Below are 10,460 nucleotides of genomic sequence, written 5' to 3'. Positions count from 1 at the left end.
GAATCACATAAAGGTGAAACAACAGCCTGAAGTTACACTGATAGTCAATGGAAAAGCTAAATGCAAACATAGGACGACTTTAGGGTTTTTTAAAAATATACTTTAGTTGGTCTTAGTGCTGTCTGTGCTTCTATAACAAGCAACATATTTTCTTTGTACAAGGTATTCAAATACTATATGCTAAAATGAGATTCAGCAGCTTTGAAGGGTACATTTGGGAGAACTTGGGCCAGCTCTCTGAGGCTTCCAGAAAAATGAGTACATGTGGAGTGTCTTTCATTCTTTCCTTTAGGTCAACTATCCTTAGGCTTGGTTTCCACATGCAAATAGGTTTCAGTTGACTGGAGAGAATCCGGCAGACTGATGAGGGTCTGTGAGCCCAGCTGTACAGACATCTGGGACCACAAGCATTTTCAGGAGGAACAGACACAACATTGACCTAGAATCAGAAGCCCAGGGTGCTTGTGCTGCCCTGGTCACTTGCTGTCTGCTCAGCCCTGAGCCAATCTCAGGATCTCTTTGGCATCACTTCTAGCTTTTGCCTCTGAAGGACAGCGCCCCAGGCATTCTCTAATGAGGAGGTCTATAGCTTCCAGAACAAAGCCTCGGCACAGAGGTGCGGTGCAGGGCAGGCGTTGGATGAGCCCACTTCTGAATCGAGGCAAATTCTTCATGAGGGACAAAGAGTGAATCTCTGATAAAATCCAGGCATGGAGAGCCTTAGAGAAGGTTCTCCCCTTCACTTTCAGTTGGCTTGCTTGACACATTACCAAGCCATAGACAGGTATGGGGAAGGACAGGGTGCACTTAATTTTTCATCTGTGGAAGAACGTTCTGTTCTATGTGCTATTTTAAAAGTTCCTGCAACATAGTTCGCCACATTTTCTAAGGAAAGGAATTTTATATTCTAAACACTACACTAGGGGCTTTTACTGTTACAGTAGGTTTTTTCCTTAATTTTCTCTTAATTCCCAAGTACACAATGCAGAGATAAACAGATCTAGCCTTTTACCATTGAAAGCTCTGAAGTGTTTATATATAAATCCAGGAGCAGGGCAATCTAGTGTGCAGAGTGATACAGATCGCATTACTCTGTCTTACCTTGCGTTCTTTGGTTGTAATTTCCTGTTTATTCAAGGTAAAGAGGGGTCTTGCTACCACAGACTGGAATCAGACATAAGCCGTTTGCACCTCTGAGAGCTGCAGTTACAAGAACCATCTCTGTTTTCTAAACAAGCTGTGTTTAAGTTCTACAGGGTTTAGACCTGCCCATTTCCTCGTTATGTTTATGCTCCATTGCTCTATTTACATATTTCTTCCAAAACCCTGTGATAGCAGCTGCACACATTGTGATTTCTTTCCACTATAATGTAACACCTTTTCCTCCTATGTCACTTGCGGTAACTGCTACCTTATGGCACTGCCAGATCTACTCTCCTGCTGTTTGTTGCCTGTTGATTACCTAGTAACATCTGAAATAAACATGAAGTTGACAGTGATTCGATTTCTAAAATAAACAAGCAGTTCTCTGTAGCTCCAACTTTATGAAATGCTATTCATTCCATCATACCTAAGTTTAGTTAAATTGAAAGAAAAGGCGGTCTCCCCAGCTGAAGGGTGAGCAGCTTGTCCAGTGAGGCTGAGCTTTGCTTGTCCTTAGTGCCTTCATCATTATTAGCCAGTTAGGGGCCCCTGCAGTGCTGCCCTTCTTCTTGCTATAATGCCTTTCAGAATGCAACTGTGATAGTGATTAAGCCTTCAAAGCAAGTACCTAAGAAATGCTCATTTTTGGTTTCTGACAAAGATTCCTATTTTCAGATGCAATGCTGACTAATCTTACTATTTTCAGATGTGGTGCTGAGTGGATTTACAGAAATGCAAAGTAAGGAGGTAGTTTAAGAATTAGCAAAAGTCTCTTAATGAGAAATTTATCCAGCATCGAGGGACATCCACTTGGGCAGCTAGAACACATTTTGAGAGTATTTTATTATCTTATAACTAGACCTACACATGAGCCCATGCACAGTGATAGGGGATAAATAGGCCAAATCTTCTGAAAATTCTAAAGAACAGTTAAGTGATGACTCTTCTCAGTTTCTGTCTCTGTTCTGTTTCAGTTTTAACTCTTGCAGGGTATTATAGACTTTTACAGTGTCCGGAAGTTGCTCTTCTAATCCAGTGTTTACCAACCTTGAGCTATGGAATTTTGGGTCTAATTCTTTGTTGTGGGAGCTTTCCTGTACATTGTAGGACATTCAGTGACATACTTATTAGATGCAAGTAGCATTCCCCCGCCCCAATTTTGACAACCAAAATGTCCCTGTCTCCCATTCTCTGCCCCCCTTTGAGTACCACTGCTGTAATCCTATACTTCTAAAGTCACAGCAAGCTGCATCTCCATGAAGTGGGTAAAGGTATGTACTTCCTATGGGCCACACACAGACCCTATAGAAAGGAGTCAGCCACTCCCCATCTCATAAAGGACCCTTCCCTAGAGGGCTTCCAGCCAGGGATGAAGAACCTAAGCCAAAAAAGGCTGGATATATGACATCGAATATAAAAGGTAAGGAGTGAGAAGGCAAAAGGGACTAACAGAGAGAACCCACACCAGGGAGCTGCAGTTAGAGGTCCCCAGCAAAAGACTGAAGAACTCGCAGTAGCATCTTATGAGAGTTCACTTTGGATGCCTGCCATACCCAAGGGGTTCAATGTTAGATTAGAGCTGCACTGATCAATGAAGACTTCTCCTCCTTTTCCCCTTCCTGTAAGAGACAGAGGCAGCATACTGAATGTGGAAGGAGGGACCAATGAGGAAAGAGAGGAAGGGCCGATATGACACAACCTCTCCACACTGCAGGCTTCTAAGGCAAGCCAGGCTAGGACAGAGGAAGCATGTGAAATTCGGTGATAACCTTTTGTTTTCAGACTGAACTTTTTATTACCTAAAAGTGACTGGAAGGTTTTCACCAATAGGTGAAGAGTTGGTCAGACTTAAAATTGCTTTTCAGCCCATTATTTACCAAGTACTCAAGACTGTAACAGGCATAGTCCCATCTTTGATGTCTTCAAACTAAATGAAAACAACATACATTCTGCATTTAAGTTTCCAATCTTGAAATGGAACAGACATTCAATAGGAAGGTAAAATGCCCCAAAGAAGAAAAATATTGGCTCCTGTTCACAGAAGACCTGCAGGCTGTGTCAGGTTCAGCCTCTCTTGGCCTCCTCTCCTGTAAACAGTTGACTTTCCTGGGTATTAAGTTCTTGCTTCTCACATTTTCATGAATGTCTTCCTCTTGCATCCTACAGTGATAAAATGTATCACTGGTCACTCTCTTCTCTAGATGCAGTGGGGGAACAGCCACAAAGCTCCTGCTGCATCCAAGCCTTTTAAAGGACACAGTAATAAGTGAGACTATAGCCATAGGAAGACAACCAGGGTGTGGATTGGTCTAGATAGACTATTTCATTTAACAATATTGGGGGAAATGAGCCTGTATATAAAGAGAAGGGGAAAGAATGGAAAACTAGAACCCACAGTACTCATCTTTCAAATTATAAAATTAAAAAGGAAAAGTTATATGCTAACCAAGAAGGCTAGCCAGGGCAGGGGTTAGAGGAAGCAAGTATGAAGTAAAATATGAACCATCTAAGATTTCACGTGTGCTGGTGATTGATGGCTATCTGTCAGGAAAACCCTTGAAGAGATCTCGAATTGGGTAAAATTTGGCAGATTTCTTAAGCTCAGGAAAGTTGTTGTTTTTTAACTTTTTAAAAAATTCTTTTTCTTTGGGCAACAGACCAGGGTGGCTCCACAGTTTCAGAGAGCGAGTGTACATTCCTGTAAGCCCGAGATTAGCTGGGGCAGGACGTAGAATCAGGGCGAACCAAGTCAAGCCTCCCCTGGTGCAAGGGCTCCGGTCTTCCGCAGCCCAGCGCTCTCGCCAGTAAGCGCAGCCGCAAGCTACCCAGCCGACCCGCCTGCTTACTGTCCTGTGAGCTCTCCGCTCTTACAAGTTGTCTCGGAGAGTCAGGGGAGTCCGGATTGGCGGCCCTGCCCCGCTGACAGTTGGGGACATTCCTGCCTGCGCTACCAGCGCGGAGTCGGGGCAGCTGGCATGGGCCGGCGCGGCGGGGCGTGCATCCTGCTCCGGAGGGAGCGCTGGACCGGCGTCAGGCGGGGACCCGGAGGTGGCGCGCGGCCCGGGCGCAGCGCAGGCGGGCGGAGGGCGTGGGCGCGGGACGCTTGGCCCCCAGCGCTGTCACCCGGGCCACCTGCGAGGCCACCTGCGCTGCCATAGTCGCCCCTGGACGTGGGTGGTGACAGGCTGGGGGTGTGCGAAGCTTCACCGACCGAGTCCCAAATTTCTCTTCCCCTTTAAGTTTAGGATTGGGGATACTTCTCTCCTCTTGGAGGCAGAGAGCTTCAGACACCTGCACTCACCCTTTGGGGACCGAGGGGGATTGCTTCAGTGGCTTAAAGGACAACTGGCCTTGTATCCCATCTGTCTGCCCGTCTTGCAGAGCCTGCGCCAGACTCCTGTGCCATCTCCCCGAACTTCAAAGCCTCGGAAGCCGGCTGAGAGAAGTGACCGTGGGCAGGACGTTTCCCCCAGCCCGGGACCCCAGCCTGGAGAGAACCTACTTTCGTTCAGCACCTCGGCCTGGGAACTTAAAAAGTACTAATGAAGAAACTCTACAGGACAAGATACCTTAGTTCTGTTTCTAACGCCTCTCTAAAGGGCTGCTCAGTGACCCCAGGCAAGTTACTAAACTGCTCTGAACCTTAGTTACTTCTTCTGGAAACGGATGGAGTTGGACCATGTGACTATTCAGGTCCTTTTCAGCTCTGATGGCCCAAGATGCTAATATTCTACTTCCTGAGGATATGAAAATATAACACAGTCTCTTCCTTTAGGAATATTATACACTTACAGAGAACAAGACTAACAAGTAGAAAAGAAATGCCACAGGCTTGTTTCACATATGGCAGAACAAAAGCTAATAAAATATATTGTATATTTAAAAGATTCAGTATTTATTAAGAGCCCTCCAAGTGCAAAGCATTTAAAGCATTTGACTAGGAATGGATGACAACAATCAAAGGATGAACTGTGCCCCTGTTTGCAAAGAGTTCTTTTTATATAGAAGCTCTTTTTTGAAAGAAAAAAAAAAGGTATTTACATTAAGGCGTATAAATGTAAAAGATCACAACACAAGGCAGCACGAAAATGAAGACTAGAGAAACCGGGTGTAATACAGAAGATTGAGACAAAACTATAGTTGCCCTTGGACAAGGGAAAAAAAATAATGTCTTTTATACATCATTTGGATTATAGCTAGAACAGGAAACAAGGCAAGAGTGATCAGGTGATTTTTGTTGTTGTTATTGTTGTTCTATGTCAAGACTGAAGACAGTCCAAATATGTTCATAATACCATTATTGACACCCGATTCCTAGTTTTTAATAAGTACTATCATTCACTGCCATCTAGTGTTAACCAGATGAATGAATTTTTTTCCATATTCTTTTTCCTAAATTCCTTTCCCAGCCCTAACTAAGTATTCAGATTCAAGTGGAGAGTGCAAACCGTCTCTCCTGAACATCTAGTCTTATGCTGTGATGTCTGTGTCCTAAAAACCCCTGCGTTTCCCCCCTGCCCCTACCAGGCATCCCCCTGTGGCCCAGAGGCTCAGCTTATTTTCTTATTTTCTGTTCATCTTCCCAGGACCTCCATCATTGGTTCCAGCCTCTTTCCATGGACTTTTCCTTCAGACGCCATAATTTCATAGGACTAGATGCATTAATTGCTGGGCAGAACATTTGTAGCAGAAAGACAAAGTCTGTAACTCACAAATAAATTGGGAAGATGACTAAGAAAAGTACTTCTCCATTTTTGCAAGTAAGTTTAAACGTTCACTTTAATAAAACTCCAAATCAAGAGAAGCCTCTTAACTTTATTAAATGTTTGATTTCCAAAGGCTCTGAAATATTTTCTAAAAACTGACTAAAAGTTATTTAAGGGAACGTCAAGTTGCTCTCATATTTTGTCTTATAACTGTAGTAAATACATCTCTGGGCATAAACAGAAATGGCCTTTTTTTCAACTGTCTTCAATTACTTTGTTCAAATGCCCCCAGTTTATTTCAAATCATCTCCAATTGTTCAAATAAAATTCCTATTATAGTTTTTTTAGTGAACTCATTTAAACAACAAAATCGACAAAATACTAAACTTTGATTATTTAGAGATAGAGTGAAAAGAAAATAATTCACTCATAATATTCAAATTTAAATCATCTGTATTTATAAAACACTATCTTAAGAATTATGATTCTATCAAGCTTCCTTTTGAGTAATTTGCATAATCCCTAAATAGTAATAAAACTAAAGTATAGAAAATTCAAAATCACATTTTATAAGAGATAAAAATTATTGCTATGTTCCTGAATCTTCAGAAGTAAGCTTATCTGAAGGTTGAATTAACTTCTGTGCTGAGGATTAACTTCTGTGCTGAGGGATAGGAAAACAAACTCAGCGTTTCATGGAAACATTTTACATTGTGAACCGAAGATGTGTTGGAACAGGAAAATCCCTTGTTCTGTTCACTTAGTTTATTTACTCTCTTCTTCCCTATTTAAGTTTCCTTTCGGTAAAGCAGATTTATGCTTTCCTGAAGATGGAGACTTTCATCAGAACTCTCTTTTATGGCTCCCTTAAGCTATTCTTCATTCTTCTGATATTCATAAAGCTGTTTTGGCTGTAGCCCCTTGAGACGGATTTTGATGCAACTTCTCAAATCTGGAGTAACTCTTTTTTTGAATGTCATCCATTAGTTCAAGAGTCAGTGACTTATTAGACCTTTCCATACCAGCGTGAGAGCCCAGGGTCAAATTTTCAGGAATTTTACAAATCTCTCTCTCTTTTTTTTCCCCTTGCTGTTGATTCCTGAGGTTATCAGAGCAGGAGGAAAGTTACTAACTAGTCCTCTTTTGGTTCAGCATATTGGTGGCCATGGACCAGCAGGTACTGAAGGCAGGGAATAAGCAGAGAATCAGTTAGCTTAGGGGAGAAAAGGAGAGAGAGCTCTGGGCGTGGATGCACTAGACTGTGGAAGATCTTAACTTGGAGTGAGGTAAAGTAGGCTTCTTTAATAAAACACACACTCCAAACTTCCAAAGTTTGCTCTAGAGAAAGTTCTGCTAGTAGGAAAGGACGGGGTGATGGACCACGCCGGTAACACATCTGCAATCAGAGAAATTGCTACTACCTCTACCATAGGGCCCTAGGTGGGCTCCACTCCATCATTTCAACATTCTGACCTAAGTGTGAGCAGAATCCCTTGACTCAATAACTGGCTCGCAGCTGAAACAGGAATGAAATGATCAAAAATAAGCTATAGTAAATTCTTGAGTAAAAAAGAGAAATAAACACAGAGAGTGTCATAAAACTAAATAAATCTGGCTTGCAAAATAAGTGCTGCTCACCAGGGGCTTTCAGCTATTACCCCATCTCCCATAGACCTCCAGAAAGAAAAAGAAGGCCTTTCCTGGAATGTCATATTAACTAGTTTCTAATGTACATCCTTAAGACTGCTTTTCTGTTTAACACCTAACCTTTTGCACACCCTTGTGCCATTTCAAAGGCCTGATTGAGCAAAGTCGTCTCTGCCTCTTAGCTAAGACTCAGCCTCCCAGAGAATGCTTCTGTTCTAAGATTCATGTCTTCCCCACGAGAGGTAACTGGCATTAGAAATGGTTCAACACTTTAAGAGCCTGTCCCCTCCTAACAGGTGGTGGAATTTTCGTTATTTTCTCTTATAATCTGTGGTAGAGATTGCTGGTTGACTTCTGACGTCTATTGGTCCATTCTTTCAAATAATAGGAAGTTTCACTGAGCACACAGCTGCATGGAATAAGAACTATATTTCTCAACCTCTCTTAAAGCAAAATGTAGTCATTTTACTAAATACAAATATAATAGCATATATGCAAAGTAATATGTACAGATCTAGGAACCTTCTTTAAGAAGCAATTGGTGCAGTCCTTATTCCTGTCCCTTCCTCTAATCCACAGCCTAGGACCTTGGATGCCAACATTTTGGACCTTGAAGATAAGGGCGCATGCTTGGATGGTGAGTAAAGGATTCTGTGAAGCAGGGTTGCCATATTATCCTGTACTCCTTACCTCTAGACTTTATGATGTCACAGAGAAATAAACTTTTAGTTTATATCATTTTAACTTTAAATTTTTCATTTATAGCCATGTTATTTTGAGCTTTGCTCTTGTAAACAGATCTGTCTGTTATGGGCTGAATTGTATCCCCTCTGAAAGTCATATGTTGAAGTACTAACCCCCAGTACCTCCAAATGTGACCTTATTTGGAAATAGGGTCATTCAGATGTAATTAGTTAAGATGAGGTCATTAAGGTGGGCTCCAATTCAATATGACAGGTGTCCTTATAAAAAGGGGAAATTTGGACACAGGGAGAATGCCATGTGAAGATGAAGACACAGATCAGGGTGATGCTTCTACAAGCCAAAGAATGCCAATCACCAGAAGCTAGGCGAAAGGCAAGTAACAGATCCTCTCTCACAGCCCTCAGAGAACAAACGCTGCCGACACCTTGATCTTGGACTTCTAGCCTCCAGAACTCTGAGAGAATAAGTTTCTCTTGTTGAAGCCGCCCAGTATGTGGTACTTTGTTATGGCAGCCCTAGCAATCTAATACACTATCCTAACCAATTAAAGTCTGGAAAGAATAACCTTAGCTTAATCCAGGACAATAGTCTTACCATTCAGATAACAAGAACTAAACTATCTGCGTGCCCACCTGAACTTCTATCATCATCTCTCAGCACAGTTACTGAAGAACAGTTTTGGCCAAATGTCAGTTTATCTGGAATGCCAAACCAAGGGAATCCGGTGGCTGTCCCATGAGAGTGCAACTCTATCACCAGGCGTGTTAGCCACACTCAAATGGTGGTTTATTTTAGCCCCCACATAGAATACTTTCATTCCAGTGGAGCAGCTATCAGCATCTCAGCCAAAGTATATTCCCCATCACTGACTACTCCTGGTACAATGAATACATGAATGAATGAGGTGGAGTTGACTGACACTAACCGAAGGAGTTACATCAGAACTTTCCACTAAGCACTGGCTATATTGTCTAAAGGTAAGGCATCATATGTCCCTGGATTCAAATCCCAGCTCTTCCGTTTACTAGTTGCATGATCTTGGAAAAGTTATGCAATCTTTCTATGCCTCAGTTTTCCCATCTGTAAAATGGGGGAATAGAATAGTTATTTTCCTACAGAGTGGTTATGATTTATTTTATGTGAACTACTTAGAACGGTCCATGCCATGATGTGCTGCAGCTGGTTTGTACTGGCTCACAAGGCTGATAGTGTACAACTTTTCTGGATCTGCAAATCTTCCCATCCCCATATTCAGTGATGTCATATTAGTAGCTTGCAATTAACTGGCCTTGGTGAGAGTATTTACACCATGGAAACTGGCAAATACTATACATCAGGGGCTGGCTTGCCAGCATGCCACTGATTAAAAAGTACGTATTAGAAAGTTCTTTATAAATGTTAATATCTTTATTATTACCCAGTAGGTACTCCTACTCCCTTGTGGGTTTGAGAAGGCATTCTGCTAATTAAATAAATAATTTTGAGTTAAACTAACACTTATGGGATTCCTTTAGCAGTTGATTACCTCAGGGGAATCATTGCATACATTTGTGGTCTACAGAGCTTAATCCTCAATTCACTTGAAACTGATTTTTGGCTCCATGAAAGTAGGAACTATGTCTGCTTTTCTCATTGCTGTAGCCTCCACACCTACTAACAGAGAAGGCACTCATAAATATTTGTTAAATGAATCAATTAATTAATTAAATTTCAAAGGGCTGTCACATCTATTTCATCTTTTTCTTGGCCATCAATAAGGCAAGATTTATCTCCATTGCATAGGTGAGAAAACTGAAATCCAAAGAAGTGCCTAGTTGGTGATTTGCTTTCTTTCATCACATTATGTCCATTAGCTCAGCATCTCCCAAAATATGTCCTATAGATTGTGAATTCTTAAGGATGTTTAATAGTTATCATGTGACAGGGGACCCATGGGTAGTAAGTTTCAAACTTATTATGGAGTAAAAACAAAATGTATTGGTTTATTCACTACAGGTTTTATCAGAGCCTTTATTAAGTCAATATGCATTGTGAACCTGGGGCGGGGGTGGTTGGTTAAAATACGATCATTTCCCATATTTGACTGTAGGTTTTTAAAATCATGTATCCAGTGATATTAGTGTGAAACAATCACTAGAGCAGTGCTTCTCAGTAATCTGAATCATCAGGGACCTTGTTAAAATGCAGACTGTGATTCAGTGGGTCCAAGGTGGTACCTGAGATTCTGCATTTCTAACAGGCTCCCAGGGGATGCCCATG

The 10,460-nt window shown here is 41.8% G+C and overlaps 1 pseudogene across 1 annotated transcript in view; it reads right to left on the bottom strand.

Moving 5' to 3' along the window:
* The window catches only part of LOC309614737 (serine hydroxymethyltransferase, mitochondrial pseudogene), a 241,450-nt pseudogene that overhangs the window by 22,401 nt on the left and 208,589 nt on the right, over positions 1 to 10,460 (bottom strand). The window lies entirely within an intron of this gene.

The sequence above is a fragment of the Balaenoptera borealis genome (genome assembly GCF_965194805.1).
Source record: "Balaenoptera borealis genome assembly, chromosome: 17".
In the NCBI taxonomy this organism is placed as follows: Eukaryota; Metazoa; Chordata; class Mammalia; order Artiodactyla; family Balaenopteridae; genus Balaenoptera; species Balaenoptera borealis.
This window is presented reverse-complemented; position numbering and strand designations above follow the sequence as displayed.